The following is a 21596-nucleotide window of genomic DNA, read 5'->3' on the forward strand; positions in this document are numbered from 1 at the left end:
ACTCATAGCTTCACTAAAGCATTTAACCCTGGGTGTGGTGTGACGAGGTTGTATTCATTGAGTGAATACAAATAACTCACCAACTCTTTTCTTTGCACGTTTCCTTTAAGACTGCAACCATTCCAAAACCTTTGCACCATCAGGCTTCTATTTATGGTGTTTTTACTCATCCTTCAACTTTTCAATAGAGTATTCCAGTTTGCAGTCCAAGTATAGTATATCTTCTCGTTCTTACATGTAAATTCAGTCCTTACGCCATGATATGCATAGATATTTTCTAACATAGAATGAATCTGTGGTAAAAAGGTGGACTGGGTGAATTTCCATCACAACAAATGTTACTAGGGGAACTGAAGGCATACACTGCGGGGAGCTGAAGTCGGGGAAAGAGAAGCAATGAAAGCAGCTTGACGTGAGAGTTCCAAAACTCCAAAGACAGTCATTAACATATGATTTCAGATATACGTATGTGTATGCGTGTGAGTATGCATACATGTGTATGTATGCGTGTGTGTGTGTGTGTGTGTGTGTGAGAGAGAGAGAGAGAGAGAGAGAGAGAGAGAGGACACTCCAAGAAGCTGAAGAGACATGAAAAAGATTTAAAGGTAAATGAGTATGAATCTGAGCAAAGCCAAATCCGTTCACAAACTTAAGCACTTTTCATTATCCCTAAAATTTCATTCAACATAAAAATTAATATTACTAAGAAAAGGTTTTGCTCTTCTTTTTTACTGTTTCCTTCACAATACAGGGGAAAATTCTCTGCTCTAGGATTAAAAAATTTATCATACTTCAAAAGAATGTATTTTAGACATGCTAGTGATGCTACTTTGTTAAGAGTTAAACCTATGGGAAGTTATGAAACTCTTTATAAAAGTATGAATCCTAGATTTCTTCCCAATAAAGTGAATTTAATCATTCTGGGCCACAGCTTGGGAACTGGATAGTTTCCCAGGATCACCAGGTGATTTGAATATACCGCCGCTTGTCAATGTTCTCATCGCTGCAAAATTGCATCTAATGTATTTCTAATCTGTTTCAACAGAAAAATGTCAAATTAATCTTTCAAAGAACAGTACATTAATCATGTCTGATATTGAGAACTTTTAATGTTCAGCCAACCAGATTGAAAGGAATGGGAACTGCATTGTACACTTTCTGCAAATCAAACTCCAGACAATTTTGGTTTCTGACACATTTTTCTTCCGTTCTTCATTCTTTCTTCCCTGCATTCAGTCATTTCATTAGGAAACCTGCATCTATGTGTCGGGGTAAGATTATTGATTGCACTTAAGTCTTCATTGTTCTCATCTCCAAGAAATGATCAGACAACATGGAAACACATACAATCATGTGCAACCATCAGTATTAAGACTGAAAATGAGGCTCTACAAGAAGTGAAGATGACCTGTCTAACTCAATTAATCTTAAAGTGAAACATTACTAAAGATTCCTCAAATAAAATGACAAGAATAGGGGAGATTTCTCAAAGTTAATGAAGATAGCCAGCACGTGGTGGTGAAGTAAAAAAAAAGTCAAATTTTTAGCTGAGGAAATAGACTCAATTTGTATGGATAATTTGTAAGGAGAACTATTAAGTATGAGTGAGATCAGACCATACGCTGGACCTGATCTTACATACTGAACCTTAGTAACTCCTTGCTAACTGAGGAGTTTAGGCCGTCTTACAGAACTACAAAGTCACTGAGAGGATTTTTAATAGAGTCACAGATCTGTATAGCTGGAAGGCCACTATTGTGTTAATGTAAGGAACATCAGTAAGAAAAGAAAGACTCCAGAGCTCAAAACCATAATAAGGCAAGATATATGCTGGGTTATTTATGGAAAAAGTAGAAAGATTTGAGATCTAGTTTGCGGCTCAATCAACAGAACTTGAAACACAAGGCCTGTAAAGAATATGGTGATGAAGCTGGGTGTGGCGGCACATGCCTTCAGTCCCTACATTCAGGAGTTAAGAGCAGTCAAATTTCTGTGAGTTCAAGGCCAGTCTGGTCTACATAGTAATTTTCAGAACAGCCAAAATCACGTGGAAAGACCCTGAATTTTTTTTAAATTACAGAATAGGGTATATTTGCTATTTAGGAGGGCTGTGATCCTTCTGATATAGAAGAGCTGGTGAATGGATATACAATCTACTCTTGTAGAGAGTATCATGGGGGAAGCAATACTCTCTGTGTTATATAATGAGCTAATAATAAGTGATAATGATTGATTTTATGTATGCAAAGTTTGAGGATTTTATAAAATAAATATGCTTTCTACACATGGAGCCTAAAAAAGACGGGTGGGAATAGATCAATAGTCTATGGGTGCCACAATGAAAGGTTGTTTAAAGGAGGGAGTAAAAGTCTTGGATGGTGCAGAAGATGTTTGCTGGATTATTGGTTATCCAGTAGAAATTCCTAGAAATTGGTAAAGGAGAAGGTAGAGAGAGAATGGAACAGGGGTGTTGATAATTCTCCCAAAGTATGATCAGCAAAGGAGAGAAAGACATAGAAATCATCCACCGCACAGCCTGCCTTAAAGTTCTTTGTTTTTCTGGAATCATTGAGTTTATTAAAAGTTTAGAACTTTTAAAAACATGATAAGAAAGCAGGTGCTGAAATTCTCGAGGAAAGAACCATTCTAGAATAGTTCCTGAACAGAGAGAGTAGGTATAAAAGACCAAATTCCATGGGAACATAGAGAATGCAGGATCCAACATAAAACTAGAGCCCATTACATTAAAGGTGGGAAGTCCTTTTCAGTACTTGTAGAAGGAAAATAAATCATTTAAAGGAAGGCTTGATACAATGCACCTTGTATCAAAATGTAGAGATAATTTAGATTTGAAGATACATGTATTGATGAAAGATTCAGGATAAAATATGAAAAATCTACCCGCATGTTCAGATAAACATCATCTGTGAATATCAAAGCTGATTTAACAAGTAACACGTTGAAAATCTGAATCAAGATGCTTCTTAAATTTACAATAAACCAGAAGGTATACTATAAATTTATTGATGCCTACTTAATTTACCTAGTTGACAGGTAACGAAAAAAATTATAGAATAAATCCTAAGATCTGAAAAGGCATAAGACAACATTAACTGTTCATGCTCTATTTCTTTGAAAGCCACTAAAACAAGCAGAGTAAAGAGAAGTGGGGATGGATAAAAGAAAGATGAATACGGAAGAAGGGGTGAAGAGAGGAAGGAGCAATGGATAGGGTGAAAGGAGAAGAAAGAAGAGAGAGAAAGACCGGTTTCCAGTTAGTATCCCCTCCAAAGAATGTCTTTCTCTTGTGTTCAAACAAAATTCAGTAGAGTAATTTAAATATTAGTCTTTAAAATATACTAAATAATTCTAAGCTCATATAAAAAATAAGATGGATTAATAAGTGTGCGTGAAGTAAGGTCAAGCCCACCCATTAAATGTTTAAAATTAGTATGATCATAAAAGCCACATGCACAACTTTAAAAAAATCTCCTAGTACATTGTAAAAAATAAATTCACAAACCAAAGAGTATGCATGGGTAAGTCCAGGTCTCCTGCTACATATGTAGCAGAGGATTGCATTATCTGGCATCAATGTGAAGGAAGGTGCTTGATCCTATGGAGGCTTGTTGCCCCAGCAACGGGGTATGTTACAGGGGTGAGGCAGCAGTGGGTGAGTGCAGAAGTACCCTCTTAGAGACAAAGGGGTTAGGGGATGAAATGGGGAGTTTGTGGAGGGGAGACTGGGAAGGAGGAAGAACATTTGAAATGTAAGTAAATGAAATAATAATAATAATAAATTATAGGTTTTTAAATATGTAATTATTTAAAGTATCCACTTTTTTTTCATTTTAACATATGAAAGTTACTATTATAACATTTCAAATTCCTGTCCATGGTAGATTGAACCCAGGGCCTCATATATTCTAGGAAGGTCTTCTGTCACTAAGCAGTAACTTTGGCCCATAAGCTTTTTAATGTGAAGTATTTGGTAAAATCAGTGTGGCTGTTCAGTCCTAGTACATCTCCTTTCACACTGCTCACATGTTTTAATGACCCCGTGTTTGACATGGCATCCCCCTCTATGGCCCAAACTGTGCTCCAACATGTGGTCTTACTGCCTCAGCTTCTCTAGTGCTGACAACACACCTGAATGTCACTACACTCTACTCTCTCACCGCATTTTAAGGGTTCAATAGCCTATCACTGCTCTAACATGTAAAGCCCTTGAAAGTGCCAACAAAGGAACAAACTGTACCAAGTAAATAACAGATTTAAATAGAAATGTCAGCCTTTTATAATATAAAGTTCTATCTCGAATTAATGAGGCAAGATGGTTTTTTATTGGATATTTCCTTGGGGGGCTTAGGGAGTGAAGGAGTGGAGAAATCCTCTTGGAAACTGGGTGGGGGGCTGTGAGAAGGGTACGGGATGCGGAACAGTCAGAGGGTGTACCAGAAGTGGGATAAAGTCTGGAATGAAAAAAAAAGATTAAAGAATAAAAGAAAAAAGAACTAGTGGGAATAACTAATGGTGTATAAAACACTCTGTTCTGCAACCACTTAAAGACAAGCTTAAGGCTTGTGTGGTAAAACTCAGAAAAAAAATAAGTGATACAACAGTACATGTGTGCTTATAGGTACTCTGACTTTCCAAGAGAATCTTTTTCCCCAGAATTACAATATGTATAGGCACACACACACACACACACACACACACACACACACACACACACACTCACTATTTTTCAGTAAGAAAAGGTAATATCTTTTGCTTGCACAAGGCACTGGGTTCATCCCAGTGGCCAATAATACAGAATAAATAAAAAATATTTGTCTTTAATTCTCTTATATTTGCATTTTCCAAACCTTAGAAGGTGCCAGATTAGAATAGGTGAAAGGATCTAGGGCACATGGGAACAAGATTTATATTTATTTCAAACCATGTGGATAAATCAGTAAGCCATAAAGATAACAAACTATGGAGTGCTGTATAATGGTGTTTGTATATATTGGAATCACAATATTTAGACAATGGGAAATAGCATTTTCTTTGGAAACCAGGGAAGTGGTTCTAACCTTGGCTCTTGTATAGACAACTATATTTCGTTGCCTCTTACTTTTATTATGGATTACATCAAAATAAATGAATGACATAGCCTTTGTCATTGTTAATAAAACGATGGATTTTTACTGACTTAAACAGACTGTAACTTAAAATAAAATAGTTTAGAGTAAATTTGAGTAACCAAAAATGAGTAGAAAGTCTAAAATCAAGTAGAAAATATTTGGTAGAAGTCATGAGAAGCCCAGAATTAGAAAGGTAAAGAGTAGATGTCCTTAATATTTGTAGGGTCCAGCTCAACAATTGAAATTGCTGATTGTGAATCGGACCCCATTGCATTAGTGTTTTTCTAGAGTTTGAAGATGTGCATATGTCTGTTTTCTAATTATTGGACTTGCTAGAAAAGGGGGAATTATAGTGTGGTAAGGGAGCAATAGGACTTGACTAATGATTGGTCAAAACTTTGAGTTAGGGAATATTAAGTGGGCAACAGAAATTGGGACAGGAAAATCAGAGTACACAAAGAGTGTTTTTGACCCAGAGAGTAGACAAGCGGTTAAGTCACTGAGTATAAGTCTTCTAAAGGAAAAGCTTAGATAAAGATTACAGAATGGAAATTTTTCTTCAGTGACATAATGCATTATGAGATTTCTTTTCCTCTGACTTCTCCACTATTGACACAGTGCTCCAAAGACAGGTTTCACTTCGCTATCATTGGCTCTGATGTTACTCCATCTTCCTGGGTTCAAACCTGGCTCTAGAGCACATTTCCTATGTGGTACTGGAGAAATTTTTAAATCAGCCGTTTCCGGAGCCTGAGAAATTGGTCATGTCACCTGCCCTAGTTGCCTGCCAATTTTTCATTCATTGGAGAGTTGAACAATTAAAATATAACAAAATGTTTTCTGATTTTGGATTGTAAATTCAGAGATGGTAAAATGTGAGAAAATCAATTTCTTGGATTTGCTTTTCATTATAAAAGCTGATTGTTTCTTAAAGGGGGAAAATATCCATAGGAGGGGATATGGAAGCAAAGTTTAGAGCAGCGACTCAAGGAACAGTCATTCAGAGCCTGCCCCACATGGGGCCCATATATATACAGCCACCAAAACTAGATAAGATTGATGAAGCTAAAAAATGCATGCTGATCTTTCAGACTGGATATAGATCTCTCCTGAGAGACACATCCAGAGTATGCCCAATACACTGGTCAATGCTAGCACTGAACTGAGAACAGGACCCCCTTGGGGGGAATTAGAGGAAGGACTGAAAGAGCTGAAGGGGCTTGAAACCCCATAAGAACAACAATGCCAACCAAGCAGAGCTTCCGGGGACTAAACCACTACTGAAAGACTATACATGGACTGACCCAGGGCTCCAGCTGCATAGGTAGCAGAGAATAGCCTTGTTGGGGCACCAGTGGAAGGAGAAGCTCTTGGTCCTGCCAGGGTTGGACCCCCAGTGCAGGGGAATATGGGGGACAATAAGGGGAATGTATGGGGGAATACCCATATGGAGGAGGGGAAGGGGAGGGAATGGGGGCTTATGGACAGGAAACCGGGAAGGGGAATAACATTTGAAATATAAGTAGAGAAATATATCTAATAAAAAAATTTAAAAAGCTGATTTTTTCATCATGAAACCTAGACCTTCTCCATTAAACCTAGACATTCTCCATTAAACCTAGACCTCTCCATTTGATTGAATTTACTTACTTTTAATTTAACATTATTTTGATGATTTTATGTCACAGTAATGTTTTATTATTTATTAAAATAGTCTTTCTCTCATATAACACATCCCAGCCACAGTTTCTTCTTCCCCTACTATTTCTCACCCCCTGCCCTAATCTCCCATCTTTCCCAAATCCACTCCTTCTTTATTCCCCTGCAGAAAAGGGCAGGCCATCCAGAGCCAACATACAAAGCTGACAGAACGTTGTATAATAAGAGAAGGCGAAAGCCCTTATATCCAAGCTAGACCAGGCAATCCAACAGAAGAAACAAATCTGAAGAACAGACAAGGGGATCAAACAGACACCCATAAGGCCAGACTAAAGATTAACTGAAACAAAATGATACTCCATTCACGTTCATAACCAACCCACACTCCTCAAAATGATCAATGTAGGACAATGAAATACGTTGGATTTAATTGTATTCCCCCAAAAAGAGGTAAGATATTGTCATGACTTTGTTTTTAAATAATGCTAGTTTCTAGAAATTTTATCTGTTCCAATTTTTGCTGTCCTCCTTTTTTCTTTTTGCAGATGATTGTGTTTATATCATGGCCCGTCATGAACATTCACAACAAAACGAAAAGCAGGATACCATGATGCTAATTTCGCCAAGTGAAAAACTGAGTGTAATCAGGGGGGAAAAGAACATGAATTAATATTTAAACCTAACGGAATTGTTAATTAACATCTGTTGTCTTCCGTCTGTAGATTCACATAAATCACTAACCTTCCCTAACATCAATTTTCTTGTTTTTAAGATAGATCAAATAATGTGATGTGATAGAATTGTAAAGATGAATTCACAAGATTTGTCCCAGATCGAGCCATTCTACATCCTACCATAAAGAGAGAACATAGATTCTAAATCCGATGACTAGGTAAGGAGTTTTGGCAACTGATAGCTACTGAGAGACAGAAAGTTAGTCCTTTTAAAGGTGTGGCCCTTCGTAGATCAACTGACAGCCAATGGAAGGCCACGAATCCAGGAGTGTAATGACAGCACAAACTACTTCATGGGTTTAACAGAAAGAAAATAGGGATAAAGTTGAATGGATAGGGAAGGGAAGTGGATTTTGGAGGAGTTGGGTTTGATGATAATGATTAAAATACATTGTGAAATATTATCAAGGAAATAATTTCAAAAAACAAATAACATAATACATAAATATTATATAGTATATAACATAATATATAAGGTATATATATATATATGCATATATATGACATAAATGTTTACTCTTGTCTTGATTTGTGCTCTCTGGCTTCTCCAGAAGTTCATGGGTAAATAACAAGGGAACACTAGAGGAGGTAGGCCACATACAAAATAGCTCTACACAGGCTACACTCTCCTCCTGTCTGAGTGATGTAGTCACTTCCACATTTTTTCAATATTCCATTAAAAACAGTCTTTTTCTCTTTAGCTGATCATTGATTTTCTATGAAAGGGCTGGCAATGCTTTTGGTGAATGATTCTACATATCGAATTGAAAAAAAATAGCAGAAAACAGTCTGAGGCAGGTATAGTTGGCACACAGATCAATTATTGATCTTCATTTAACAGAAACCAAAATAGAGCACTTGTGAAAGAGTCAGTTTACCTCCAACCTCTTTCTGAGAGAAATAAGAAATACATAGATTTTTTTTCTAAATTGTCAACCTAGTCTATCAGCTTGTACTAAATGATAGGACATCAATATTGCCATTCTTCTGAGTTAGAAAAGTTGTCTCGCTTATATACAACAGGTTTATTCCCTTGCACTAAGACAGAAGCTGGTCTGTGTACAAGATGTGATTCTGTGTAGATGCAGATGTCTGAAAGGGACTTTGAGAATAATCACTATTGTCCAGTGCTAGAAATTGAAGGCCACTTCTCTGAGTGACATTGTTATTGTTTCCACCAGAGGCAGAAAGAGGCAGAGTCAACCTATCTGATCCTTTGAATAGGCTTTGGTCCACAGAGTACAATGTGACCAATGTAATGGGTAGGATGCCCAAGCCTCCCCTGTTCAATTGCATATCGTCCCTTTGAAAACACAGTATCACTCTGTGCAAAAGCTAAAGTTAGCTTTTATACGAATAGGTGGGTAGAGCCCTGCTTACATGTGGAAGATGACTGAGGGCTCCTTTGGCAAATACTAGTCCCTGTGATGTCATCCATACTGACTCAAGCAAAACACCAAGCAAAGCACAAAAAGGATCCCATGTGAGACAAAATTAAGAAAAATTCTGCAGCTATAAGTATTAAGAAAAGCTGACTACTTATTTAAAGACCTATGTGTGTGTTTTTCCTAAACCAAAGATTGGTATATTCCATTTATGGTCAGAAGAATTCTTAAGCAGGATAACTAATAATAGCATCATAGATCTTATAAGAAATCTTAACTGTTAGGTGCAAAAAAGCCCCAAGTAATACCAACATCAGTTGTGTTATTTTCTCCTACTCTATTCTTACTCTAAAACTTAAGCTTTTGTTGAAGCGTTTCTAGTTCTTTTTTCTTTTAAAGATTTTACAAATGGTCTAGCTAGTAACTGTCTTTGGCATCTTTATACTGCATGCGCTCAAGTCCTCTATAGATCTCTTCTCCTTCTTACAGTTCCCCACATTTAAGTTCTTGATACTTTTTCATGTTCTCAATACTTCATTGTTTTCTTATACACTTGGTGACTAAACTGGGGAAGCAGTAGTTATGTATATAGTTGAGAGTCTGGGTTTCTAGATAAATGAAAATAGACCATAATGTCCCTCACTAACAGTCTGACAGCGGTAGCTACAGTTTGTACAGACGACTATGGGAATGAATGGCTTGTTGCACAGCAAAAAGACACCTGGTACAATTATGGAGAGATGAGCAAATTTTAGTAACAAATATTAACAAGAAGATAATCAAGGAGCAAGTCTTGACTGAAATTAAAGGAACCTCTTCCTCCTCTGCCTACCATGACTCCTTAAGCAATCAAAGAGTATTTCATTGGACAATCTATTAAGTCACCCTAGATATAAAATCCACACTTATAAATAACTAAAACTGACATCAAGTATTCATCCAAGCTTTGATTTTTAAATACTTCCCATCAACTTTTGGAAAAGCCAGAGTCTTCCTCACATCAGGAAGACTGTGCCTCTTATGTTTCTCAGAACAGTCATTCAATGAGACTTTATAATAGAGTCTTTCAGTTTGGAGGATTGCTTTCTTTTAGGACCTGAATAATACAGCATGGCCAGGTGTAAGTACTATTCTGCATGTACCAGTCTATCCACAAAGATAAGCTTAGAGGACCTTATAATTTTTTTATTATTGGAGAAAAATTATTGCTAAAACATCTCCAGCCATAACAATAAATCTCAACTTGAGAAGTCTGAAAACTTACAAACTGAAAATATTACTCTAATTTTGAGTGTGTTTCCATAACTCAATATTCTCAATGTTTTGATTAAAGATAACACATTTTGGCCACAAAATATCCAGTCCTACTATATATACATTATCTAGTTGACTCCTTTTATAGCTGTCTACTTATAAACCAAGGATTTTCAATATTTCATAGCCTTAATAACCAAAATATTTATGATTAGCCTCAAGAATGGCTTGTGGTATCATAGAAAATTCCATTTATCTACAGATCTGTAACCCAAATCACTTACAATTTGTTTGTTGACTCTATTACTCCGGGCAAGCCCTTAACCTTTCTGAGCCACCATGCTTGCTCTAAATAAGAAGGCACGATGTTGGTAGGAGTGTCGTTCAGTGCAGAGTGCTACCCAGCATATTGGAAGCTCTTGTTCTTTGTGGCATCACAAAAAGAAAATGAAGGTGATGATTTAAAAAAAAACAAAGCCCAAGAGAGACAAAACGGGGGAAGATGTGGGAATGAAAGAGGAACGGGAAGTGGGTAGAAGAAAACAGGATGCTACACTGTCTTATTATTGCAGAAAATGTGAAGAGCAAGTCAGAGGATTCAATTGGATGGAATTGTAAGCACCTGGAGTGAAAGTTAAGGGCCCAAGCAATTCTCCAGTGAGTTCGAGGCTGGTAAATGCCTTGCAAGTCTTAAGGGTCCAAAGCTTAAGATAGAAACGAATAACCACAGGACTGGGTTTGGTATTTTGTTCACTGATCACTTCTCTAAATAGTTAAATCCCCTCTTTATCGTATACACCCATTTTGCTTTTGGTACCATATGGTCTTCTTATACATGCTTTCAGGATATAAGCAACTATTAACTGACTACCTTGTAATGTTCAGGATTATGATGCTAGGAACATGTTTCTGAACTGGAACTTACAGTCTAAAACCATGCATTGCCTCAAGATCATAAGAGAGAGCAGTATGGCTGCTAGTTCCACATACCACAGTGTCAGAAAGGAGGGACACTGAAGTCCAAAAAATAATGCACTAGATCACACTCAGTGTGGATATGACAGACTCAGGACTGGATCTCCAAGGATGGAAGTTTTTCTTTGCAGGCAAAAGACATGTGAAGTGTATCACTAAATCATGTCATGCTCCAAGAACTTTCACTAAGAATAATTTAATAAAGATGACATACACCATGCATTTCCTTTGTGATAAGAGTTGAGACTACGCTCTAAAGGAAATGGAAGATTGGTTTTTATACTACCTAGAGTCTCAGAAATTTTTATACCAAGTGTTTAATTCTTTATTTTTTTTTTACGTACATGACCTTTGGAAAACATATGCCTCTAATTGGTACCTCAGTGCTATGGTAGTCTCCAAGGAAAATATCCCAAGGCTTTCCATTTAGCAGTTTTCTTTTAATACAACCTTTGCATTCATTCTAAAGAGAGAATAATTGATTCATTGTTCACACATGGAAGTTGTTAGACCTTAACAGTGTCCAGTAGAATTGTCCTTCTGGTTATAATCTATTCAATTCTTTATTATTATTATTATTATTATTATCATTATTAAAATAAGATGCTAGTTACTGGAACTGTTAACAACTTAACATGCACTCTCCTTTTCTCTGACATCAGTAAAAGAATATTATTTATCACACTAAGTATATATCACACTCTTCTGTTGATGGTAAAAGATCAAAGATTACTCTGCATCAGAGAGAATTATGATGCCATAATGTTTTATCTTGTACCTGCTGATATCAATCAGGGACAGTGAGCTCCTGAGCAGATTTCTCAGTCAGTACCCCTGACATGTTCCAATATCTGAAATATAGCCAGCGAGATCTCTGTGCTTTGGTGGCAAACATGAAAACACAGCTCATACCAATAAGTAGCTGAGTGCTCATATTATGTCAGTTACTAAATTCTACTTGGTTTCTGGGCACCTAGTGGGTAGTCTTGCTTAAATGCTTTGTTCATTAGAAGGACACGAAGTGAGTGTCAATGAAAGCCAAAATGGGATATTAATTTCAAAAAGTGCATGCTCACATCCTCAGTGGCAAAATTAGGGCAAAGACCCTGCCTGGTGCAACGCTGGGGAGACACACATAAGCCTACTCATCAGAAAGCTATATGAGACGATGACCGCCATAAATACCTCAAGACGGTCATTTTAGTCCGAAAGTCATAGGCTCCTTCCTGTTCCTGTTTTGAGTTACACTGTGGCACTCAGTGGGATAATCTGTTGCCAACTCCCAATCCTACCCTGTCTATATCAGGAATTGGATCTCTTCATACAATGGCAACTTTGTTTTGCAGGAGAAACAAGAGGAGAGTTTTGTTTTGTCTTCTCTATGCCTTGAACTCTCTCCGACACTCATGCCTTAGTTGGGAAATCACTTGTTCTCATGCCTTAGTTGGGAAATCACTTGTTCATCTCATATGCTAATTCACAGCATGCTAAATGATGTTAAAAAAAGAAACACTTCGACCCTGTATTCACTCCTCTTTGACAAACTTTTCTTTTCCTTAATATTTCCTTAAATGTACTAGAATAAGAATAGTTGTATTATTAATCACAAATTTGAAAATTTTTCACGGACTGACTAGATATTATCATATTTAGCACCTAGAAATTACTACCTTATTTGTCTTCACAACAGTTGGCTAGCCAGTGAATCAAATTCTGCAAATTTTCCTTGTTTTTTTTTCTATGTCAAAAAGATCGTATACTACATCATGGAGAACCCAAGAAAACCATCCCCATATTGCATGAGGACATTCATTTTTATATAAACCATATGCATATTCATATAAAACAGTTTGAAAATGTATCAGATATAATTAGCATGTTTATGAATCTCTTTGCTTTGCTATTAAGTAACAAATTTGTGGTAACCATGGTAACTGCAACATCACAGGCACAAGTTCTATTTTGGCAATAGCATGAGTACTTTTCTTAAAGCAACATCATTGCTCATGTTCTACATGTTAAAAACCATCATTGTAGTTTCTTTATTGGAAGAGAGCATTTTCGAGCTTTTGTAAAAAGCAGTCTTTATATTTAATTTAGGTTAAAAGTTCTTTACTGGTATGTGTGGTTTCTCTGTCAATGTGTATTTATTTCCCAAAATAATATTTACCAGTAAAAACAAGCTCACAGAATATTAGAGGCACGTTAATTAACATAAGGGGTTATCATTCTGTATGAAAGTCTTACTGGTGAGTTAATCAATTAAAAGGCTTTGATGTTGTTTTTATTGTGTTTTGTTTTGTTATCTTCTGATATAGCTAAGGTTGGCTTTGAACTGTTTGCCTAAAGTTGGCCTTGAACTCCTGGTGTTTGTGCATCTACTGTGCAAGTGATGGGGTTGTGAGTGTGCTCCTGTTGCCCGGTGGGACTGCATTTTTAATGAACAAGATACTAAGGTGCCATTCTTGAGCCTCTGTCCTCTTCAGGTGTCACAGGTGTCATGAGTCTTTTCTGGATTACTGTGCTTTTCTAATCCTTATTTCAGTACACACAAAGTGACAGTTTACAGGGGGGAAAAGCCATAAAGAGTTATATGACTGTTGACTTTCTTTAAAATCCTCTGCACTCGAAACAGTATAAGGATGTCATTTTCCAAAATATTTAAATACAATCAAAAGTCCAACTTGGCTTCTCACTGATTTTTATTTACATTTCTTCATGAATTTGAACAACGCAGTTTCCAGAAGATATGGGTTATAAAGTATATAAAATGTTTTGTGCCAGATACCATTTACCTCACCAGGATTTCTTTGTTAGTGATGGACCATAAGAATGCTAAACAAGGGGCTGGGGATTTAGCTCAGTGGTAGAGCGCTTACCTAGGAAGCGCAAGGCCCTGGGTTCGGTCCCCAGCTCCGGAAAAAAAGAACCAAAAAAAAAAAAAAAAGAATGCTAAACAAAACATCCTGCTGTTCCTATTGTGTGCCTATCATAACTAGATGCTAAATCCCTATTTCTAAAGATATCGTAAATTTTGGTTGTAGAACTGACCACAAGCCTTTCTCCCTGCTAGGAAGTAGACACAGACCTTAGGGGGAGATACATATCAATGGTCTTACCAGCACAGATGGCAATACTGACCTCTCATGTAAGATGTATATGCTGTCTTAGTAGTGGTAAATTGTTTATAGAGGAAAACAGCCGCTCCTTTGATTAGATTTGAGGCCTTTTCCACCGACAGAAACTCATGCTAGATACTGAAAATATGACCAAAACCAAAAAAAAAAAAAAAAAATGGAGAACATCATGTGCCCACAGACAGAAACTATTGGTGCGCTTTTGTAAATCGGTCAAACTGCCTTCTACATACTTCTATTTATACCTGTAGATTTGCACTGCACTCAGCCTTAGTGAAAAAGCTCCTTAGAGCATAGGTTGTGTCGAACACAGAGGCTCATGGCTATTCCAATAACAAACAAGTCTGAGTCTTCAGTAGTAAAGAGAACGCATTCACCAAGTCCCCCTAAAACTCAGGAAACATCTCAGAAGACAGGTGAGATGGAATATAAGGGCAGAAAAATGCAGAGAAGTCCCAAAATGCTGTCCTATGACCATGGCGTAGCTTTTATACAGCAGCTGTGGTTCCTCTGCAAGATTAAGACAGTTTAAAAAAGTAATCCAGCATAGCAGGGGAAAGATACCTGAGACCCCACACGACGTGAGGAGATATTGGCATTTCATAGCTCTGACATGAGGTTGAATCACTTTTCCTTGAGGGTTAGCCACAGATAGGCTACCTGTGCCCTAGTGAGTGACTTTACACCCAAAAGCAAAGGGACAACGCTAACTGCATTCAGTGGATCATTAAATGGAAAAGTAAAGAGGGCATACAGTTGCTGGGAAGTGCATTTAGGAGACAGATGAAGTTGGAGAGGAAAAGCAGGGGTAGAAATTAAGACACCTTGTTAATATATATTATATTTGAAAATAAATGTTTTAAAATGTATTATGTTTTAACAAAATTGAATGAATAGCATTTTCCCCAATTAAAAGGGGGTATATTTTGATAAAGACTGTGTTCAAACCATTTAATTCAATTATCACTTGCTTTTCCAATCTAAGATTCACCTCTTGTAGACATACCATAGAATGTCTGTTACATGACATTGTCCATACATGACATTATATGGAAAGTTATTAAGCCTGACCCTTTTACCCCTGTAAAATGAAACTAATAAAGCCATTGTTATGGAATTGTTAAACGATATAATCTGAAAGTGACTATATACTGAACTCTTTTTTGCTTTAGAATGATAATTCTACATTACATTTTATTACATATTATCCAAGGTAGCCCTGAAATGAAAATTAACAAACATTGCAATGTTGCTTACAGATGTTTGACCCTCGATATTTCCTTTCAGAACACAGGGTGCTGAGATGAGGAGGAGCTGTGTAAAAAATAACTCTTTTCCACTTTCCAAAAATTGCAGCCTGGATTTGAACCTTCGGCACATTATTGATCATGTTTTTTCCTGTGTCTATCTACGGCAAAATTAATAGCTATTCTTTAGTTTAACGTGAACAATTATAAAGCTGTCAAAGCATAGAAGTGACACATAGGTTTTTGTGTGTTGTGTGTTCTGTTGTTGTTGTTGTTTTATTGCTGTTGCTGTTTTGGTATTTGTCAGTGAAGGTAATCAAATTAATCCTATTTTGTTTGGGTTTGTTTCCTTGAGATAGCAGTTCACTCTGTAGCCCAGACTTGCCTGGATCTCCCATTGTATCCCATAATGGCCTGGAACTCACCCTGTAGCTCAGAGTGGCCATTAACTCACTATAAGTCTGCTATTTTAGTCTCCTGTTTAATCTTATTCCTACCTAGCCCTCTTATTTAATCCTTCTCCCTCCTGTTATAATTGTATTGGCTTGAGGAAACCAAGAGTATTACAGAAGAAACGACCATTCTGATAACCTTGGTCATTGACGTCTGGACTCTGACACAGTGAAGAAGGAAATAAAGGAACATTAATGTAGGTAGGAGCAGGGATTGAGCTGGAACTTCATTGACTTTGAGAAGAAGGACCACAGTATGAGCTGAAAAGTGAACGGTGCATTCCAGCAGAAAGGGTCTTACTAACCCTGAGAAGAGGCTCGGCATCAAACTGGAAGGCAACGAGAGATAAACAAATGAATAAATATTTAAAATTGGAGCTGGCAAGGAGAATGAATATATGAGCCTGTAATAGCCAGAACTCTTCATTGGCTCAACTTAATCACAACCGCTCAGTTAGAAATCTCAACTACCCCAGGCTATCCTTCCTCTTCCACCTTTCTATCATTTTCTCTTCTTGTAGAAATTATACTGGGACAGTATATGTAGTTCCCTATTCTTTCCTATCCAAAGTTTGCCTCGCCTAAAAAGCCCAGAGCCTGGTGTCTCTGCTCCCTGTTTCCAGAGCACCCTTGAGGTTCCAAGGAAAGGGTTGTGGAAAGAATCAAGACACATCATAGGATTCAGCATCTAGCACACAATGAAGATCATTTGCTGTTAAGATTGCTTTGTTTTTCTTTCATTTTTTGCAGAGCACTTAAAATTAAGATCTTCTTTGAAGCTGTTAATAATAGACATACTGAAGGCCAGCCTAATAGTCTCCAGAAAAAGTCAAAGCTTTTCTTGTGCTGTTATACTGGGTATTTTTAATTTGTTTTGATTTTTTGTTTGTTTGTTGGCTTTTGTTTTGTCACAGTTTGTTTTGTCTGTCTCTTTCTTTCTTCTTTCTTCCTTCCTTTCTTCCTTCCTTCCTTTCTTTCTTTCTTTCTTTCTTTCTTTCTTTCTTTCTTTCTTTCTTTCTTTCTTTCTTTCTTTCCTAATGGTCTTAGCTAGCCTGGATCTAATTATGTGGCTAAATCTAGCCTTAAACTCATGGCCATTCTGATGCCTGAGACACTGGTGTGCTGGGGAAGAATGAAAGTGTAGTTAGATCAATCAGAAAACAATCTAAATGTAAACATCTCCCCACTCTCCGAAGAAACTATAATCTATGGTAGATTGCTACAAATTAATCTATTAGATGATTTATTTGATGAATCTAGTTACAGAATCAAATAAATCTCCCATTGTCCAGATCGGGTGATAATTTTCTAGCATGTGTCTTGTTTTGTCTAGTTCTGTGAATTTCATACACATCTTTATCCCCTTAAGATCTCTTGTTTATTCAAAAACACTACTTGAAAAATCTGTCCCTTTAGCAGCACAATAGGCCTGAAAGAGAGCTGCTTACTCTGGAGTAGATACACTTTTAACTGATTTGTTATCACTTGGACATTTAGAGGAGAATTAATGATGATGGTAAGTGTGATTAAGTCTAATTTATCTCAGCCAAGGCAGTAGACATAAATTTTCTCCAGTCAAAGTCAACATTTGTCAAGCTGACCTACCTTGTCTTATTTCGTGTGTGTATTTCAAAGGCATAGAAATAGGAGTCGTGTTCTAAAAAAAAATAATAATGTGCTCAGTGTTGTACTAAACAGGGCTGACGATCTTTCTGGTGATTGAAGATGCTGTGAGAGCAGCAGGGAGGAGCATGTCTACACTTCAGGAAGAAAGGAAAATGCAGACACTTGGGGAAAGGCACTTCCAGCTGAAGTGACACAAACTGGATCAGATTAGTTTACAATGTGAGGAATGTAAACCAACCTCTGTATTTCAGGAGTTTTCTCATTAGCCATTTAGATGGCAAATCTCAACTTCTCTTCCAGACATCAAAGAGAGTTGGAAAACTCGATGTTCACAAACCTTAGTTGTCTCTCTAGAGATGCTCAGTAGCTGGAAAGATATAGGTTGAAAATCTGGTAACACTTGAACTATGTAATCTAACAAAAACATCTCAAAACTCTGACTTAATATTTATTTTTCAGAGAAAACATGACAATGTTAAAATTAAACTGATAGCATACATGGTGAGCGAATAGGAATAAAAATAATATTAACCAATGAAAATTCAACCTTGCAAGCTAAGAGCTTGCAAAAAGTAGCTATGTGGCTATATGCTCTATGGTTCTAATAATTTTCAAAACTATATTTATTGTCAAAATCCTTAAAACATTTTTAATTTTATGTACATTGGTTCTTTGCATGTGTGTCTATATACCACATGACTCCTGCCTCTTCTTGTTGGAAACTAATAGGCCCTCAATAAAATGGAGCAACAAGAGTGATTAGGATAAACAATACTTCTGGGCTACCTGCCTCTAAATCTTCTGCCATGGATTGGAAGTGATGGGTGGGCAAGCATGTTGTAGTCTATGGTATTCTGTAAACTGCACAAGGAGACTTGCTTTTTCTCTCTGCATAGGAGACTGTTTGATATATGCTATGTGTTTGATACACTTAGAGGCCAGAGACAGTGATAGATCCCCTGAAACTGTTGTTACAAATGGGTTATGAGCTGCCACATGGGTGCTGAAAATTAAACCTATGTCCTCTGAAAGAGCAGCCAGTGTCCTTAACTTCTGAGCTCTCTTTATCCTTAAAAAAAGCTTTTAAAAGAATAATGGCATTCAAAAATATAACTTCATAATATCAGGAATGAGTATATCATTTAAATTAAAAAAATCCAAGATGAAAAGCTGTCTGTAATCCCACCTTTGTCTGATATAATAACGATAGGACCTTCCAGTTCACCCATTCCAATTCTGTCAACTGTGAAATTTTAACTCTACAAATTACTTGCCCTATATCCATGTAAGCTGGTTCTCTAGTTTTGGTTTCAATTTCCCATGGACTTGAGAGTCATAAGGAAAGAAAAATAGGAATATGGGTAGCAGGGTATGAGCCTCCATTCAGGGGGCTTATGTGGACCAGCATAGCAGCAGAGACATGCGACAGCCATTAGTCCTGGGGAAAGGCTACTTGATTTTGCAGGTTTCTGACAATTACAGACCTGTGGGACAACCATCATCTGTTAGAATCTGTTGCCATTTGTGGTCACTTCCGAAAAATTAAACTAGAGGGTTGTTCCAGCTGGGCAAAAATACTCTGATATCTTAATATTTTCTAATAGTTTTTGCTTAACCTGGCTAATATCACACCTGAATTCTTCGACTAAAATTTCTGAAAATAGTTCCTAAATGTAATTCATAAATTGCTGGCAAATATTAGTGTTTTGAGTGGAAACAAAAGGCTCATCTTCCCTCAATACTTTACCTCCAAAAGTAATCTTCTAGTTGTTTCTGAAATTATTCTTTAACCATATTCTGTCCTTCTGTCACTGTTTTGGTAATATGGACTCACTGAAATTGTCACTTTTTATGAAATTGCTATTATATAAAATATTTATAGTCACAACATTGACCATAGTCCAAAAACGTGTGAATTAATGTATTTGTCGCCCTTAATAGAAAACAATAATGTTTATTACAAACTCCGAAAGTTGGAGCCAGCAGTGGCCCCAGTAGAGTCAAGACGGTTGAATACTCTAAATAATTTTGAAGAGCTATTTTCTGTTTTGGCAAAAGCAAAATGATCCAGAGGCTTTCGAGCCATACATTTAGATGTTGTATATTCATAGAGCTTTTGTAATAAAATTTATCGTTGCAAAGCGACATGTGTTCTCCCTAGATGTAAAAGGTCAATTTGAATTTAAAATGTGCAGGCCATTTCAGCCTAATCACAGGCAGACATCTTAATTAACATTTCATAATGTTTATAATATACCCGTTGGTATTTTACAACACGAGATACATGACTGCCCCTTCCTATTGAAACGAACAGGCCCTCAATAAAATGAAGTAACAATAGTGATTAAGATAAACAAAACTTCCCCGCTACCTGACTCCATACTTCTGTCATGGATTGGAAGTGATGGATGGGAAAGCATGTTTTAGTCTATAGCATTTTGTAAACTGCACAAGGAGACTTGCTTTTTCTTGGAGTGTATTTGTTGAGAATGATTCTCGTACTTGTTCTTGGTCATTCCCTGTGTGCTCTTAACTTCTGTGTCAATCTCCTCATGATCTTTTGTATTTATAAATTAAGTCACAATAGAGTCAAGGGATAGCCAGTTGGTAGCCCAAAGTGCTAACCCTTTACTTGAATAATGACAACTCCACTCAGTTCATCAAAGCAACATCCTTCAGAATAAAATGGAACTTTCCACTCAGAGGTAGGGTGGTTTGAATGAGAGTCCCCCCACCCCCCACCCCCCACCCCACACAAATTCAGGTATTTGAATATTTGGTCCCTAGTTGGTAGGCGCTGTTTGAAGAAGCTTAGGAAGTCATGCTGGAGAAACATGTCAGTGAGGGTAGGCTTTGAGATTTCAAAAGCCACAAGGCATTCACACTTAGCTTAATGCTTCCTGTTTGCATTTGGAGATGTAAGCTCTCAGCTGCTGCTCTAACTGCCTGCAGCCTGCCACCTTCATGAATCTTCATAGATTCTAACTCTCTGGAACTGTAAACCCATGACAAACCCTGCCTCGGCCTTGCTTTTATCAACCAATAGGAAATTGAATAACATGGAGAGAAAATATAATTCCAGAATGGAATGAATTAAAATTCTAAAAGAATAAAGACAAGGGCTTTGGTCTTTAGAGAGATGCAGTGCCTGTAATTGTGAATACTTGAATTTTGTTTCATTGTAACATTTTCTCCTGAAATTCTATCATTTTTAGACCACAGTTTAAGTCACCTGGCTTGTGTAGTCTTCATTGTCTTTTAGACAACTTACACAGTGCTATTGCCAGCAAAAAATGTCATTCTTGTTATAATCATCCAAGCATATCAAATATCTTATTGTTAAAAAATGTTGTAATATGTCACCATCTATCTGCAACGAACCTGTTCCCACCCACCCCTAAGTCTTCCACTCCCTTACTCCCCCACTACTATTCCCCCACTACTCCATTTCAAAAACATCACTTGACACAGAATGACTCGGGAACAAAGTTACAGACACAAAAGTGTTTGTAAGTGTGCTCAATGCTTCAGCAAAATGGTGTGGCAGCAGCCAGCCCTTGTGACCATGCTCTCCTCGATGAGATGAGGCCCTCCACCCAAGACACACTCTCTGTGCTTCCTATCACTGCCTTTTGACCAGCTCCTCAAAAGAGATTTGCCTTTTTACACAAATATTCCTGAATGTACATGTAAATGTGTGTATATGTATGCATGAATAATTCATTTAATTATAGTTACAAGAGACTTAATTAACATAGTCTAAATTCATTTAGAATATAATGTAAGATCAGTAGAAATTTTTTTTTTTGGGTTAGGATAGAAATTTAAAGCCTTGGATGAATTTAATTGAAGTGTGACAAATCGTAATTTTCTAAAATAGAATTGCTTTTATTTTTCTTTTGTGATTTGATTTATTATACAAGAAAACCACATATAATCCTACTACCGAGTTTTAAGCAGGGTGAATAAATTAATGTACACTGGTTTCCAGGGCAGTT

At 36.9% G+C, this 21596-nt stretch overlaps 1 long non-coding RNA gene across 1 annotated transcript in view; it reads right to left on the bottom strand.

Moving 5' to 3' along the window:
* Window positions 1–21596, bottom strand: part of LOC147996508 (uncharacterized) — a 151243-nt gene that overhangs the window by 106549 nt on the left and 23098 nt on the right. The window lies entirely within an intron of this gene.

Source organism: Rattus norvegicus, chromosome 2, assembly GCF_021556685.1.
Source record: "Rattus norvegicus strain SHRSP/BbbUtx chromosome 2, alternate assembly SHRSP_T2T, whole genome shotgun sequence".
Classification (NCBI taxonomy): domain Eukaryota; kingdom Metazoa; phylum Chordata; class Mammalia; order Rodentia; family Muridae; genus Rattus; species Rattus norvegicus.